The 17746-nt window shown below is 47.3% G+C and overlaps 1 long non-coding RNA gene across 1 annotated transcript in view; it reads left to right on the plus strand.

The window, feature by feature from the left end:
- The first annotated feature begins 519 nt into the window (after positions 1–519).
- The window catches only part of LOC130274421 (uncharacterized), a 47079-nt gene continuing 29852 nt past the window's right edge, over positions 520–17746 (plus strand). Inside the window, exon 1 of the long non-coding RNA XR_008844363.1 lies at positions 520–829. This is a non-coding gene — a long non-coding RNA (uncharacterized LOC130274421). The remainder of the gene's footprint in view (positions 830–17746) is intronic.

Here is a 17746-nt window from a genome sequence, read left to right on the forward strand (position 1 = left end):
TCACCTTTAAAATTGGGTGCGTCTTATATGCCGGTGCGTCCTATAGGGCGAAAAATACGGTACCTAGATGGTTCTCTAATCCATCCTCTTACTGTAAGGTGGAGATGGAAAAATTCCCCATAAGGGTATGTTCACACTATGGAATGTCTACCCAGAGAAATTCCGAGTGGACAATCCTGGCAAAGCTATGCGCATCCTAATGAATTCTGCCGAAAGAATGATCGTTCTTCCGGCAGAGTCCAGAATTTAAATTGCCGTGGCGGAAATTCAGCCGTGTGCCATGTAGCAGAATCCCATTGAAAAGAATAAGAGGCCGCTGCACAAGAATTTCCGGGTGAAATTTCTAGAACAAATTCCGTAGTGTGAACGTACTCTTAGTGTGGCCCTTGTGAAGAAAACTTAAATGGGCACTGTCAGACTCAAATACTTTTTACATCTTGGCAAAACATTAACCTTTCCAATATACTGTATAACATTTTTTCTTCTTTTTATAGAAATCATGGCTTATAAAATATAAAAAGACCACTAGGGGTCCTCATACCATCCAGAACATAACCCTGTTCGGCTGCAGCATCATCTTTGTCCCAGCTAAAGCACAGGCTGGGACAAAATCCAGGAAGTGAGGGCAGGATTAGCACTCCTCTAACACCTGTCCAATCAGACTGCAGCATGAAAACAGAGAGGAGGGGGTTACAACAAAGGCTGCAGTGATTGGATGAAGAGACCCAGCACAGCACAGAAGACTCAAGGAGAAAAATGAGTCATGCAGAGTGAGGACATGCCCCCTGTAAAGCACAGAATAACAAACCAAGTAGGCAACAGATAGAAGGTATTTATGACAAAAATATAGGTGCTAGACCACTATGAAGGTAATGTGGTTTGTTCTATTGGGACATGGCAGCTGACACACTTACAGGGGCACTGTAGCTGACAATGTTCTTGGGGAACTGTAAGATACTAGTATAAAGGTACAATAGTAGACACTGTTATGGGGGCACAGTGGTTGTCTCTCTTATGGGGCACTATGGCTTGTCCTGTTATGGGACATGGTGGCTTACTCTCTTATGGAGGCACTGTAGCTGACACTGCTAAACTACAACTCCCAGCATGCCCATATGGCTTTCCAGGCATGCTGGGAGTTGTAGTTTTGCAACAGCTGGAGGCACCCTGGTTTTAAAGGGGTACCCCGGTGGAAAATTTTATTTATTAATTTTTTTTTTTTAATCAACTGGTGCCAGAAAGTTGAACATATTTGTAAATTACATTTATTAAAAAATCTTAATCCTTCCAGTACTTATTAGCTGCTGATAACTACAGAGGAAATTCTTTTCTTTTTGGAACACAGAGCTCTCTGCTGACATCTCTGTCCATTTTAAGAACTGTCCAGAGTAGGAGAAAATCCCCATAGCAAACATAGGCTGCTCTGGACAGTTCCTAAAATGGTCAGAGATGTCAGCAGAGAGCACTGTGCTTGTGATGTCGGCAGGGAGCTCTGTGTTCCAAAAAGAAAAGAATTTCCTCTGTAGTATTCAGTAGCTAATAAGTACTGGAAGGATTAAGATTTTTTAATAGAAGTAATTTACAAATCTGTTCAACTTTCTGGCACCAGTTGATTTAAAAGAAAAAAAAAAAAGTTTTCCACCGGAGTACCCCTTTAAGCACTGGGCTTACATATAATCCTATTGGAAAGACAAATTCTGAGGGTGTAGGACCATGCAGAAACATATTTAGGGGAGGCCCAACTCCTAGTCCAATGCTGGGAGCCGGGGGAAATCATCCATGTACAGTTTTTGCATAGAAATCAATAGGACTGAAGTCATTAGCCGGCAGCTTGTTATGTAAAAATGAGATTTCCGGAGGGGGATCGATTCTATCAGCGCTCGCATGTTCGCTCGTATGTGCTCATTGTATTAATTAGCCGGAGTCAATCTATCTGTCACCACTTTGTAACAAACTTTAAGGCTTATCGATTTTCTTGTTCCTACATCCTGAACCCCGGTGCCCAATTTAAGGGCACTAATCTCTACTCATTACAGATGTCCGGAAGCGTTGAGCAACAACAAAAACAATATGATAATAATCATCGCAGGTGAAATCAAACATGAAGCGCACTACAACATTAACCCTATACAGGCTACCTCCACCTTAGTGACAATGGGGAAGATTTATAAAAACCTGTGTAGAGTAAAAAGTGGTGCAGTTGCCCATAGCAACCAATCAGGCCGCTTCTTTTATTTTTCAGAGGCCTCCTTAAAGGTGAAAGAAGCGATCTGATTGGTTGCTATGGACAACTGCACTACTCTTCCTCTACACAGGTTTTGTTAAAGGGGTTCTCCACTGCCCTACCTTCCGGAGCTCCGCTCGCAGCGTCCGGAAGTTTATTACTCCGAGCGCTGTGTGTGGGCTTCCGTGTTCGAGGCCGCCCCCTCGTGACGTGACGCCTGCCCCCTCGTGACGTCATGTCCGCCACCTCAACAAAAGTCTATGGGAAGGGGGCTGTCATGCCCCCTTACCATAGACTTTCATTGAGGGGGCGGGCGTGACGTCACAAGGGGTTGGGCGTGACGTCACGAGGGAGCGGCCTCGAACACGGAAGCCCGCACACAGCGTTCGGAGTAATAAAATTCCGGACGCTGCGAGCGGAGCTCCGGAAGGCAGGGCAGTGGAGAACCCCTTTTAAATCTCCCTCAATGTTTTCTTCCCAAAATGAAAACATTCAATATCCTCTACCCATTCTTGGCCTACAGCTCTAATAATACCTTGTGTCTCCATGGTTACAGACTACAAAACAGTCTAAGTAGTCTGATCCAGCTGCAGCTCTACTATCTTCCGTCTTTCTTGCTTACATAAATAGTTAGTTGGAGAGTACAGATGGAGGGAAAAACAAATGTAAGATCGGACTATATATTGAAATACAACCAGGGGCGGACTGACACCACCCAGGGCCCCCCGGACCAAATAAAGCAAGGGCCCCCAGCAAGACTCCACCCCTGGCCCCACCTCTGCCCCGCCCCTATTCCCGTCCAGTATGCATATGAATATTTGCCATAGAAAGGAATAGGGGGTGCAGTGCGCTTGAGGCTATGGGGTACTTTGAGGGATGGCAATGCCAATCACCTTAACTACACCAAGGGGGAGATTTATCAAAACTTGTGCAGATGAAAAGTTGTCCAGTTGCCCATAGCAACCAGTCAAATTGCTTCTCTAATTTTTTGGAGGCCTTTTCAAAAATGAAAGAAATGATCTGCTATGGGCAACTCAGCAACTTTTCTTCTGGACAGGTTTTGATGAATCTCCCCCCAAGTGCCTTAAAACACTGAACTCCTCCTTTTTGTGCCAACTTGGGATCTCAGTCTGTGATACCCAGTCCAACTTGGCTCCAGCCTCCACTCACCTTTAAAGGGGTACTCCGGTGGAAAACTTTTTTTTAATCAACTGGTGCCAGAAAGTTAAACAGATTTGTAAATGACTTCTATTAAAAATTCTTAATCCTTCCAGTACCTATTAGCTGCTGTATACTACAGAGGAAATTCTCTTCTATTTGGGATTTCTTTTCTGTCACTACCACAGTGTTCTCTGCTGACACCTCTGTCCATTTTGGGAAATGTCCAGAGCAGCATATATTTGCTATGGGGATTTTCTTCTGCTCTGGACAGTTCCTAAAATGGACAGAGGCAGAGAGCACTGTGGCCTTTACAGAAAATAAATCCCTTAAATAGAAAATAAATTGTTCTGTAGTATACAGCTGCTAATAAGTACTGAAAGGATTATAAAAATGTAATAGAAATAATTTAAAAATCTGTTTAACTTTCTGGTACCAGTTGATTTAAAAAAAAAAAAAAGTTTTCCACCTGAGTACCTACCTGCCTTTCACCACTCACTACATGATGGCACAGTCAGATACATAACTCATCTCTGACATCATATAGTGAGCGGTGAAAGGCAGGTAGAAAATGGCAACTAGTCCATTCATAAGCCACACACTTTACCTTTTTTGCCCCTGCTTGGGTGAGGCTGAGGCCTCTTAGCTTTATTACAGAAATAGCACAGCAGCACAGAGTATTTCTGGAGGGAACTGTAGTGAGGCAGACTGTCTGAAATACTCTGTGCTGCTGGGAAGCCTACTCCATCTTCTATCTGCCTTTTACTGCTCCCTACATGATGGCACAGTCAGAGATATAAGTTATATTTCACATATAACTAAGTCAGACTGTTCCATCATGTAGGGAGCGGTGAAAAGCAGGTAGAACATACATACAACTATACAATTCATAAGCCACCCACCTGGCCAGGCTAGCCTGTTTGTGTCCATGCAGATGCCGACTGAGAAAGCCGGCAGAGAGATCAGGGCACTTCTTCGGCAGGGCTCTGTACACTGAGGACAAGCGGGGCTCTGTACACCGAGGACAGGTGGGGATCTGTACACCGAGGACAGGTGGGGATCTGTACACAGAGGACAGGCGGGGATCTGTACACAGAGGACAGGCGGGGATCTGTACACCGAGGACAGGCGGGGATCTGTACACCGAGGACAGGTGGGGATCTGTACACTGAGGACAAGCGGGGCTCTGTACACCGAGGACAGGCGCGGCTCTGTACACAGTGTACAGAGTTCCGCTTATCCTCAGTGTACAGAGACCCGCTTGTCCTCAGTGTACAGAGCCCCGCTTGTCCTCGGAGGACAAGAAGGCCCTGTACACTGAGGACAAGTGGGGCCCTGTACACTGAGGACAGGCGGGGCTCTGTACACTGAGCCCCACTTGTCCTCGGAGGACAATCAGGCCCTGTACACTGAGGACACACGGGGCCCTGTAATCTGAGGACAAGTAGGGCCCTGTACACTGAGGACAAGCAGGGCTCTGTACATTGAGGACAAGCGGGGCCCTGTACACTGAGGACAAGCGGGGCTCTGTACACTGAGGACAAGCGGGGCCCTGTACACTGAGGACAAGCGGGGCCCTGTACACTGAGGACAAGCAGGGCTCTGTACTCTGGGGACAAGCAGGGCCCTGTACACTGAGGACAAGCGGGGCCCTGTACACTGAGGACAAGCGGGGCCCTGTACACTGGGGACAAGCGGGGCCCTGTACACTGAGGACAAGCGGGGCCCTGTACACTGAGGACAAGCGGGGCCCTGTACACTGAGGACAAGCGGGGCCCTGTACACTGAGGACAAGCAGGGCTCTGTACTCTGAGGACAAGCGGGGCCCTGTACACTGAGGACAAGCGGGGCCCTGTACACTGAGGACAAGCGAGGCCCTGTACACTGAGGACAAGCGGGGCCCTGTACACTGAGGACAAGCGGGGAACTGTACACTGAGGACAAGCGGGGCCCTGTACAATGAGGACAAGCAGGGCTCTGTACACTGAGGACAAACGGGGCCCTGTACAATGAGGACAAGCAGGGCTCTGTACACTGAGGACAAGCAGGGCTCTGTACACTGAGGACAGGCGGGGCTCTGTACACAGTGTACAGAGTTCCACTTATCCTCAGTGTACAGAGTCCCGCTTATCCTCAGTGTACAGAGCCCCGCTTATCCTGTGCACTGAGGACAAGCAGGGCTCTGTACACAGTGTACAGAGTTCCGCTTATCCTCAGTGTACAGAGCCCCGCTCATCCTCAGTGTACAGAGCCCTGCTTGTCCTAAGTGTACAGAGCCCGCTTGTCCTCAGTGTACAGAGCCCCGCTTGTCCTCAGTGTACAGAGCCCCGATTGTCCTCAGTGTACAGAGCCCGCTTGTCCTCGGAGGACAAGCAGGCCCTGTACACTGAGGACACACTGGGCCCTGTACACTGAGGACAAGTGGGGCCCTGTACACTGAGGACAAGCTGGGCCCTGTACACTGAGGACAAGCTGGGCCCTGTACACTGAGGACAAGCGGGGCCCTGTACACTGAGGACAAGCAGGGCTCTGTACACTGAGGACAAGCAGGGCTCTGTACACTGAGGACAAGCAGGCCCTGTACACTGAGGACACACGGGGCCCTGTACACTGAGGACACAAGGGGCCCTGTACACTGAGGACAAGTGGGGCCCTGTACACTGAGGACAAGCGGGGCTCTGTACACTGAGGACAAGCTGGGTTCCGTACCTGAGGGCAAGTGGGCCCTGTATGAGCGAGCAGGGCGGCGGCGCCACACCGAAGTTCAAAGCGCATCTCCCAGGCAGCCACTGCGGTTCTCTTACAGGGCTGCCGTGGCTGTTTGGGAGATGCCAAACAGCAGCCAGCAGCAGCGTTCTCCGGGTCCGGGTGTATGCCGGGCCTGGGTCCGTGTGTGTGCCGGGCAATTAGATAACATTTTTATTTTATTTAATGTGGCAGGCGGCGGACAGCGAGCCCTTTCCCCCGTCCGGGCCTTTGGACGAGGGCAGATTGGACCGGCCTGTCAGTCCGCCCCTGAATACAACACTTTTGTGAGTCTTGTTACATCGGACATTGAGTCCATCTGTCCTCAGAAGCATTTAATCAATTCAAACCTGACACTGGGGGAACAACAAGCCCTGGAGACATTGAGGGTGGACCCATCCATAGTCATCAATCCCTCCGACAAGGGGGGCAATGTGGTGATTATGGACCGGTCTGACTATGTCTCCATGGCAATGGATCTCCTGAGAGATAGGGGAAAGTACGAAACACTATCAGCGGATCCTACTGGTGAATACCTGGCCCACTTTAAAATTCTACTGGCAGATGCCAAAGAACAATTACTTATCTCCACGGATGAACACAAATACCTTTATAATGCACATCCCATGTTTGCAACGTTTTATGCGTTGCCAAAAACGCACAAGGGCACCACACCTGTTCGCGGGAGACCCATTGTGTCAGGCAATAATTGCCTCACTCTGGCCACCTTTGTTGTTACTTTACCATCGTATCTGAAAGATACTAAGGATACTGTATTAATGCTTCAGGATTTATCAGTAACAGAATCAACCATTCTAACGAGTTTAGATGTTGAGAGCTTATACAGTAACATTAGACACGACTTGGGTCTCACAGCTATCTCTCACTTTCTTAGCACTAAGAGCACTTTTTTCACAGCGCATAACACCATTGTAATTAATTTACTTCGATTCATTTTGACTCACAATTATTTCTTATTTAATGGCACCTTTTATCACCAAACACAAGGCACGGCTATGGGGGCTTCCTGTGCACCGACGTATGCTAATCTATTTCTTGGGTGGTGGGAAGACACTATTGTTTTTGATGAGGTTTTCAGTTTTTTCACAGATCACATTATTTTTTGGGGGCGCTATATCGATGATGTCCTAATTCTTTGGGACGGAGATATCTCACTATTCACAGATTTTGTTCACCAACTTAACACCAACAGTATAGGCATGGCATTCACCAGTGAGGTAGGAGGCAGATCTATTAATTTTCTTGATTTGCACATCTACATAGATAAAGATCTTAAGATACAGACGGAGGTTTATCGTAAGCCTACGTCAGCCAACTCACTCCTTCATTGGGATAGTTGGCACCCTGATCGTCTCAAGGCCAGTATCCCCATTGGCCAATATTTACGAGCACGTCGTAATTGCTCAGAGGACGTTAAGTTTGAAGAGGAAAGTAAGAGACTTTTCTCTAAATTTAGACAACGGCAGTACCCCAGGAAACACTTAAAAAAAGCATACCATCGGGCCAAAGAAACAGACAGGAGTTATACGCTCAGGTCTGAAACCCGTAGGGAACAAGAAAACCAAATACGATGCATAGGATCCTATGATGGATATACCAATAAGATCATGGGAATCCTTCGCAAACATTGGCATCTGCTGTCCAATGATAGAGAATTGGTACCTGCGATTGGAGCGAAACCAAGTATAACCTTTAGGAGGGGACCTAATTTAAAAGACCTATTGGTGCACAGTCACTTAGATGCACCTAATACACCTAATACGAACAAGAACAAGACGGTTGGCTCATATGCAAGTGGGCATTGCACTTTTTGCACATATATTATCAAAAGCAAGACCTTCAGCAAGACCCCATAGATTCTCGGACTTACGAGATTAGGCAATTCATGTAATTGTAATAGCAAAAACATTATTTATGTGGCCGTTTGCTCATACTCGAGAATCTATGTGGGTAAAACGACTCAAGAATTTAAGAGACATATCTCAGCATCTAAGCTGTATAAGAACAGCAAAGGATACTCCTATATCTTGTCATATGAAGGCTTTCCATAACAGCAATCTGAAAGATATACGCTTTGTAGGCCTCTGTCAGTTACGTCTGGGTCCCAGGCGGGGCAATATAGATCCATTATTACTGAAAGAAGAGGCGAGATGGATACATAGACTTAAAAGTATTGCCCCATTGGGTCTAAATGAAGGGTTTTCCTTCGCCGCTTTTCTAGATCCGCAATAAAATAAAATACCATTCATGTATATTATGTCCACTCTGATAATATGATGGAAGGTCCTATAGTAATTAGGGACTTTAAATTAATGAAGTAGGAGCTACATAATTCTGTACTATAATTGTTTGTCACTATATATTTATCTCCCCAGTACTAAATTTGATTGAACAACATGGATATCACTTACCTTTATGCTAGAAATTATGGGATGACCATAGACGAAGATGACATTATACCATCAATTAACTATAGGACCTTGATCATTTGAGTTTGTAATTATATATAGGAATATCTCATGCAGGTAGCAACTTTAAATACGAGCTAACCATTCCTAATTGTTACGCCGAGCACTCCGGGTCCCCGCTCCTCCCCGGAGCGCTCGCAGCATCCTCTCATTCGCAGCGCCCCGGTCAGACCTGCTGACCGGGTGCGCTGTAATATCACTCCCAGCCGGGATGCGATTCGCGACGCAGGAGGCGCCCGCTCGCGATGCGCATCCCGGCTCCCATACCTGACCCGTTCCCCGTTTGTCTTGTCCCGGCGCGCGTGGCCCCGCTCCTTAGGGCGCGCGCGTGCCGGGTCTCTGCAATTTAAAGGGCCACTGCGCCACTGATTGGCGCAGCAGGCCTAATCAGTGTGTTCACCTGTGCACTCCCTACTTATACCTCACTTCCCCTGCACTCCCTCGCCGGATCTTGTTGCCATTGTGCCAGTGAAAGCGTACCCTTGTGTGTTCCTAGCCTGTGTTCCAGACCTCCTACTGTTGCCCCTGACTACGATCCTTGCTGCCTGCCCTGACCTTCTGCTACGTCCGACCTTGCTCTTGTCTACTCCCTTGTACCGCGCTTATCTTCAGCAGTCAGAGAGGTTGAGCCGTTGCTGGTGGATACGACCTGGTTGCTACCGCCGCTGCAAGACCATCCCGCTTTGCGGCGGGCTCTGGTGAATACCAGTAGCAACTTAGAACCGGTCCACCAACACGGTCCACGCCAATCCCTCTCTGGCACAGAGGATCCACCTCCAGCCAGCCGAATCGTGACAGTAGATCCGGCCATGGATCCCGCTGAAGTCCCACTGCCAGTTGTCGCCGACCTCACCACGGTGGTAGCCCAGCAGTCGCAACAGATAGCGCAACAAGGCCACCAGCTGTCTCAACTGACCGTGATGCTACAGCAGCTATTACCACAGCTCCAGCAATCTTCTCCTCCGCCAGCTCCTGCACCTCCTCCGCAGCGAGTGGCCGCTTCCAGCCTTCGATTATCCTTGCCGGATAAATTTGATGGGGACTCTAAGTTTTGCCGTGGCTTTCTTTCGCAATGTTCCCTGCACTTGGAGATGATGTCGGACCAGTTTCCTACTGAAAGGTCTAAGGTGGCTTTCGTAGTCAGCCTTCTGTCTGGGAAAGCTCTGTCATGGGCCACACCGCTCTGGGACCGCAATGACCCTGTCACTGCCTCTGTACACTCCTTCTTCACGGAGATTCGAAGTGTCTTTGAGGAACCTGCCCGAGCCTCTTCTGCTGAGACTGCCCTGCTGAACCTGGTCCAGGGTAATTCTTCTGTTGGCGAGTACGCCATCCAATTCCGTACTCTTGCCTCCGAATTATCCTGGAATAACGAGGCCCTCTGCGCGACCTTTAAAAAAGGCCTATCCAGTAACATTAAAGATGTGCTGGCCGCACGAGAAATTCCTGCTAACCTGCATGAACTAATTCATCTTGCCACCCGCATTGACATGCGTTTTTCCGAAAGGCTTCAGGATCTCCGCCAGGATATGGACTTTGTTCGCACGAGGCGGTTTCTCTCCCCGGCTCCTCTCTCCTCTGATCCTCTGCAATCCGTTCCTGTGCCTCCCGCCGTGGAGGCTATGCAAGTTGACCGGTCTCGCTTGACACCTCAAGAGAGGACACAACGCCGCATGGAGAATCTTTGCCTGTACTGTGCCGGTACCGAACATTTCTTGAAGGATTGTCCTATCCGTCCTCCCCGCCTGGAAATACGTACACTGACTCCGCACAAAGGTGAGACAGCTCTTGATGTGAACTCTGCTTCTCCACGCCTTACTGTGCCTGTGCGGATATCTTCTTCCACCTTCTTCTTCTCTGCTATGGCCTTCTTGGATTCCGGATCTGCAGGAAATTTTATTTTGGCCTCTCTCATCAACAGGTCCAACATCCCGGTGACCAGTCTCGCCAGACCCCTCTACATCAATTCTGTTAACAATGAAAGATTGGACTGTACCGTGCGTTACCGCACGGAACCTCTCCTAATGTGCATCGGACCCCATCACGAAAAAATTGAATTTTTGGTCCTCTCCAACTGCACTTCAGAAATTCTTCTTGGATTACCGTGGCTTCAATGCCATTCCCCAACCCTTGATTGGTCCACAGGAGAAATCAAGAACTGGGGTACTTCTTGTCACAAGGACTGTCTTAAACCGGTTCCCAGTACTCACAGTCGTGACCCTGTGGTTCCCCCGGTATCTGGTCTTCCTAAGGCTTATCTGGACTATGCTGATGTTTTTTGCAAAAAGCAAGCAGAGACTTTACCTCCTCACAGGCCTTATGACTGTCCTATTGACCTCCTCCCGGGTACTACTCCACCCCGGGGCAGAATCTATCCTCTGTCTGCTCCAGAGACCCAAGCCATGTCGGAGTACATCCAGGAGAATTTAAAAAAGGGGTTTATCCGCAAGTCCTGGATTTTTTTTTGTGTCCAAAAAAGATGGCTCCCTACGCCCTTGCATTGATTACCACGGACTTAATAAAATCACGGTAAAAAAACGCTACCCCTTACCTCTTATCTCGGAACTTTTTGATCGCCTACAAGGCGCCCACATCTTTACCAAACTGGACTTAAGAGGTGCTTATAATCTCATCCGCATCAGGGAGGGGGACGAATGGAAGACTGCATTTAACACCAGAGATGGACACTTTGAGTATCTGGTCATGCCCTTTGGCCTCTGCAACGCCCCTGCCGTCTTCCAAGACTTTGTTAATGAAATTTTTCGTGATCTCCTATATACCTGTGTTGTGGTTTACCTGGACGATATTCTGATTTTTTCTGCCAACTTAGAAGACCTTCGTTTCTCCACGCCAGCGTCTCGGGATTCTCAAATGGGGACACTCCTCCCACCTCGCAGGCCATGCGGGCATCAAAAAATCCTTTCAACTCATCTCTCGATTTTATTGGTGGCCGACTCTGGAGACTGATGTTGTTGATTTCGTGCGGGCCTGTACTGTCTGTGCCCGGGATAAGACTCCTCGCCAGAAGCCTGCTGGTCTCTTTCATCCTCTGCCTGTTCCTGAACAGCCTTGGTCACAGATTGGTATGGACTTTATTACGGACTTGCCCTCATCCCGTGGCAACACAGTTGTTTGGGTGGTCGTTGATCGATTTTCCAAGATGGCACATTTTATTCCTCTTCCTGGTCTTCCTTCAGCGCCTCAGTTGGCAAAGCAATTTTTTTGTACACATTTTTCGCCTTCACGGTTTGCCCACGCATATTGTTACAAACTGGGACCACGCTATCTTGGTCCTTTCAAAATCTTGTGCCAGATTAACCCTGTCTCTTACAAACTCCTTCTTCCTCCTTCTCTCCGTATTCCCAATGCCTTCCATGTCTCTCTCCTTAAACCACTCATCCTTAACCGCTTCTCTCCCAAACTTGTTTCTCCCACTCCTGTTTCCGGTTCGACTGACGTCTTCTCTGTGAAGGAGATTCTGGCCTCCAAGATTGTCAGAAGTAAAAGATTTTTTTGGGTGGATTGGGAAAACTGTGGCCCAGAGGAGAGATCCTGGGAACCTGAGGACAACATCCTAGACAAAAGTCTTATCCTCAGGTTCTCAGGCTCCAAGAAGAGGGGGAGACCCAAGGGGGGGGGGTACTGTTACGCCAAGCGCTCCGGGTCCCCGCTCCTCCCCGGAGAGCTGGCAGCATCCTCTCATTCGCAAGACCATCCCGCTTTGTGGCGGGCTCTGGTGAATACCAGTAGCAACTTAGAACCGGTCCACCGACACGGTCCACGCCAATCCCTCTCTGGCACAGAGGATCCACCTCCAGCCAGCCGAATCGTGACACTAATGCTATATATAGGGATTTCGTTCTGTGGGATACACATCTTTTTAGGTATATTTGTTATATATTCAATAACAACTACTAAAAATGACTAAATGTTACATATCCACTTCGATGGTGATTGATATATCTACCTGATAGTTTCTCTGGATTAATAGGTAACAACAAATCAATCCTTTAGTGACCGTTTGTGTAACCATTTTTCCATTTTAGGAACAGAACTCATCATTTTGTATATATAACGAACAATAAATATTAACTGTATCACACATTATGTATCCTAATTATGATATTTCTATCTTATGATATAGAATTTATTACCTTATGTTATACATAATATATAATTAACATCAGCCATATTTGCTTATAGTGATAATATTGTGAAGATATATATTAGAATGGTAAAATGTCAGTGACAGCCATTAGGCTGTTTATAAGCTGTAATATAATATTGTCACCATCTCTGAGAAAGGAGGACTTTACCTGATATATTCTGGTACAAGGTACACGTAAGGGTCTTAGTGACTACACATCTATGTCCCGGTACAGCAATATACATAGAATATGAATGGACTGTGGATTTCTAAGTCCCAGCGCATGCGCCGGACTAGTGATTGAGTTATACACTGAAAGCGAGCGGAGTATTTTCTAAGTCCCCGCGCCTGCGCACAATAAAATGTGAGGCGATGTTTAAGTCCGGGCGCATGCGCGGCAATAGGACAAGCGATCAACCGGTCATGTGATCACACACATGATCGGGACATCACAACAGTGGCGCTCCATGATGACAGCAGTTCACATCATCAGACAGTAACAGGTAAACATCAACCTGGTTAGCCATATCTCACACAGGTAAGTGAGCTGGAAGATACCTATTGGACATAAGAATCGGGACCTAGGATTGGTCCTTTAGAGTGTCGGGGAATGATGAGGTGACAAACCTAGGATATAAAAGACAGAGTGAGACACGTGGGCGGGTGTTTGCCGCATATTCCTCCTGAGTATACAGCTTTACTGAATTTAGCAATCTTTGGTGATTTTGTGGTATTCCAGAGAAGAGACATCTGTTGCTACACTGAACACTGTTCAGGGGGCTGTAGTCACAAAGGTTAATGGGAGAGATTTATCAAAACCTGTCCAGAGGAAAAGTTGCTGAGTTGCCCATAGCAACCAATCAGATCGCTTCTTTCATTTTGGAAAAGTCCTCTGAGAAATGAAAGAAGCGATCTGATTGGTTGCTATGGGCAACTCAGCATTTTTTTCTCTGGACAGGTTTTGATAAATCTTCCCCAATGCTTCGATGTTATGTCTGTATCTGAAATGCTGGGGTCTCCTTAAAAGTGTATTACATTATAAATGTGTTTTTCTGAGTTTCAATATATTTCTTGTATGCACTAAGGCATAAATGTGTTTAATCCCCAAAAGTCTATTTTTACTGTAAAACCTTTGGTAGTATGTCACATGTCAGCCCTTTGGCCAATTAGGGCTAAGATCTGTCCTGTCTCCACCCCAATCCCAGGGATAGAGGGTGGATTCAAAGAGCGAAAGTTAAAAGGGTACTCCGCTGCCCCAGTTGGATTGTGTATGATGCGTACGCCACACCCCCTCAATGCAAGTCTAGGGAGGGGGGTATGGCGGCCGCCACCACGCCCCCTCCAATAGACTTGCATTAAAGGAGCATGGTGTGACATCACAAGGGGCGTGGCCATGATGTCACGACCCCCACCGCCCGCACCCAGCTTTCTAAACGAATGTCGGGTGTTGTCCGCGACTGGAACCCCCGGGATTAGATAAGATGTCTAGGGGTGGAGTACCCCTTTAAGTCTAGCTCTGGCTTCGGTCAGAGAACACCTGTCCTGCTGAGGTACTACAAGAGGTAACATTTAGGAGAAATGCATTTTTGAAAGAGCTTGATTCCTCCAGAACTGGCCTAGTCAGTGACAGACTCAGATCTGGGGATCCCCTTTCTGGGTGCACTCCAAAAGAGTCATGTCTCAGAAAACCCAATTAAACGCAATTGAGGGAAGAGATCCCTGCACAGTTCAGCGTGGCACACCTCTGTGAAGACCCCTGATAGCTTCCTCAGATAATGATGACATTTAAGCTAGTGCAGAGTTCCAGTCACAAGTCAAGTCTATAACATTCAACTCTATCCCAGGTGCTGTGGACGACAAACCCGGCTACACAATAGAGGTCACACATATCACCCAGGGTACAGGGCTGGTGCAAGGATTTTTGACAACCTAGGTGAAAGCTAATTTTGCCACCTCTTGACCCTACCCTTTGGCTCCACCCTTTGACGTACTCCACCTTTCTACTGGGGTGACACATTGTAACAAACCTCCTCCTCATGTATTCTCCTTACTACTGGGGTGACACACTGTAACAAACCTCCTCCTTCTCATACAATCCACTTACTACTAGGGTGACACACTGTAACAAACCACCTCATCATGTAATCACCTTACTACTGGAGTGACACACTGTAACAAACCACCTCATCATGTAATCACCTTACTACTGGGGTGACACACTGTAACAAACCACCTCATCATGTAATCACCTTACTAGGGATACACACTGTAACAAACCTCCTCCACATGTAATCACCTTACTAGGGTGACACACTGTAACAAACCTCCTCCTCATGTAATCTCCTTACTACTGGGGTGACACACTGTAACAAACCTCCTCCTCATGTAATATCCTTACTACTGTGGTGACACGGTGGTCCTGGCTGGGCGGGGGCTTTGGATGCTAGCAGGCTACTAACTTTCTTGCAGCATGCAGAGTGGCACCCACATCAAGAGGGTTCTCTAGGCAGCTGCCTATTTTGCCTATAGGCAGAACCGGCCCTGCCAGGGTAGACATAGCCTCTGAGTTCTAACACGTACCACAAGAGAAAAACAGGTTTAAATTCCAGTAGACTGCATTGAACATCACCTTCCCCTCTTGAAACCTTTGCCCTCCCCCCGCTCTGAAATAACGACAGACACAGTACTTCTCTTTTAGTGGGCTGAGGTGGTGGTCACAGCTGAAAATTTATTAACAGTAATAAACAGCACTATAGCATGCAACTCTAACTCAAAACTGCATAGCAGTAACCAAATAACAAATTAGTGATATTGACCTGTTCCACAGCCGCAGAGGTATGCCAACCGTCGGGTCCCCGATGGGCATGACTGCCCACGGCATCTTCCATCTTCCCAGGTCATAACATTTCCATGCCAGCTGTGACTAAAAAGGAAGATGTGGTGTCCAAGTACAGGTACATTGTGTCAAGGTATTTTAGGCCCTGTCAAATTGAGACCTCCAGTGTCCTGGGGGCTCCTCCCAGTGTATTTGCACTGTTATAACTTAGCAATCCGTTATTAGGTGTCTGTAGCTTTAAGTATGTTACCTAGCAACCTCATGCTTAGTCAGGGTATGTGAGAGTGGAGGACTGAGGGCTAGACTAAACTTTTGTGTAAGGTGTTATATTATGATATTACTTGTATGTAACTTTATTGTAAATCCTAAAGGGGATACAGACAACTCTATGATCCCCAGCTGCCTGGCCAATGGGCTTTAGCTTAGCCTTCCCTCATAAGGGGTGGAATTTCCTGTGTAGAGGAGTTCTGTAGAGGAGTTCTGGAGTGGAGTAGGAGTAGGTGTGGAGGAGGAGAGGAGTAAAGCAGTTCATTCAGTTCAGAGTACTGAGTGGAGTTCAGAGTTCAGAGTGAAGAATCCGCAGAGGAGTGAGAGCAAAGATGAGAGAGAGATAAGAAAAGCATGAAGTAACCCCAACTAACAGCAAGCCTTTACTTCAGCCTTGATCAGAGGATTCTTAAAGGACAATTCATTATCTTCCGGCGAAAAGCCACAAATCTACCGACACTTCAGTAAGTGACTTTAATCTCAAGCCTAATATAGCGCAGACCTAAAACTCCTAGTCCGGCCGTAAGAGCCAAGCATATATGCAATGTCAAGTCCAGGCACTGCAAGCTGTGTGGTCCTCTAGAGACTGTCTGTTAAACCTTTGGGAGACTTTGGTTGAGCGCTGTGGAGATTGTACCACCTATCTTCAAGTTAGTAAAGCCTCCGTTAAACTGCAATCTAGTGTGGAGTCAATTCTTTCCTTGCTAGCCTGTGGGGAGACGGAGTTCCCCGAACCTGTAGTACCCCGGGAGATACCAAGACTAAAGTGGTGTCATGTGACATTAAGGGTTAATACCATTCGACCCTGGGTTCATAACCCCCCCAAGAACCAAGTAGCTAACCCCAACGTAGCGGTGGCTGCGGACCTCACCCGTGGCCACCACAACGTCAAACAGAGCAAATCAAAACACAGGAGTGAACAAAGCACACAAACATTGCAAAGGAAAAGTTAAACCCACGGAAGCAATCCATTCTCTTCTACAGCTTCCCAGATATCCTTTTTTTTTTTTTTAACAATATTCCCCAAAAATATATATATTTTTTATATATAAATTTTTTTTTTTTTTTGGGGGGGGGATAACAAGCAAGCCCGCGCGCCGAACAACCGGAGAGTGGGCCGAAACAGAACAGAAAAATACAGGATAACAAATACAACTCAAAAAAGGGGGCGGGAGGGCGGGAACGCCTCTCTCGGCGCTGATGAGGTAAGAGGAGGAGCGGAAGCAGGGGGGTCCCATATATCCCCTATGGGCGTAACCACCTTCCCCCTAGTTCCACTCAGACCTGTGGGAGGGCCTTGGCGTTCCCATACCTATTAACCCCCGTGTCCCTGCAGTCAGAGGGACCTATTTCTAGGACGGCCAGGTCCCCTACAGAACAACAAGTCTGAGGACAACCAATCAATTCTGAACTGTAACAAGTGACAATTTACCAATTACACCCAAAACTATAAAGTGTATCTCATGAACTCTATCTCAAATCTGCATTACTTCAAAGTGTTATTTTTGTCTTTTGGAGCTGCTCCTGAACTAAAATTCACGATGTTTTCTATAAAACCTGGCTTTAGAGGTGTTATTTCTTGAGGCCTTGTGTATGGAAGACATCTTATTTGAAGCAGTATTTTTTTTTTTTTTTTTTGGGGGGGGGGGGGGTGGGGGGGGGGGGATACTACATCAAAACACAGGGTTGCACCACTCCTGCCATGTGACACTACAACCATCATCATTCACTATCATCACCATACGCAGCCCTACGTCTGGTATCACAAACTCGGCATTTGCACAACCTAAACGTAAAAGCCACTTATCCATCCCGCCGTACCACATTTCCTTAGTACGTGAATGTGTAATGTCTAATGCAGATATATGTTCTCTCAAGTT

This window comes from Hyla sarda, chromosome 5, assembly GCF_029499605.1.
Source record: "Hyla sarda isolate aHylSar1 chromosome 5, aHylSar1.hap1, whole genome shotgun sequence".
Lineage (NCBI taxonomy): Eukaryota > Metazoa > Chordata > Amphibia > Anura > Hylidae > Hyla > Hyla sarda.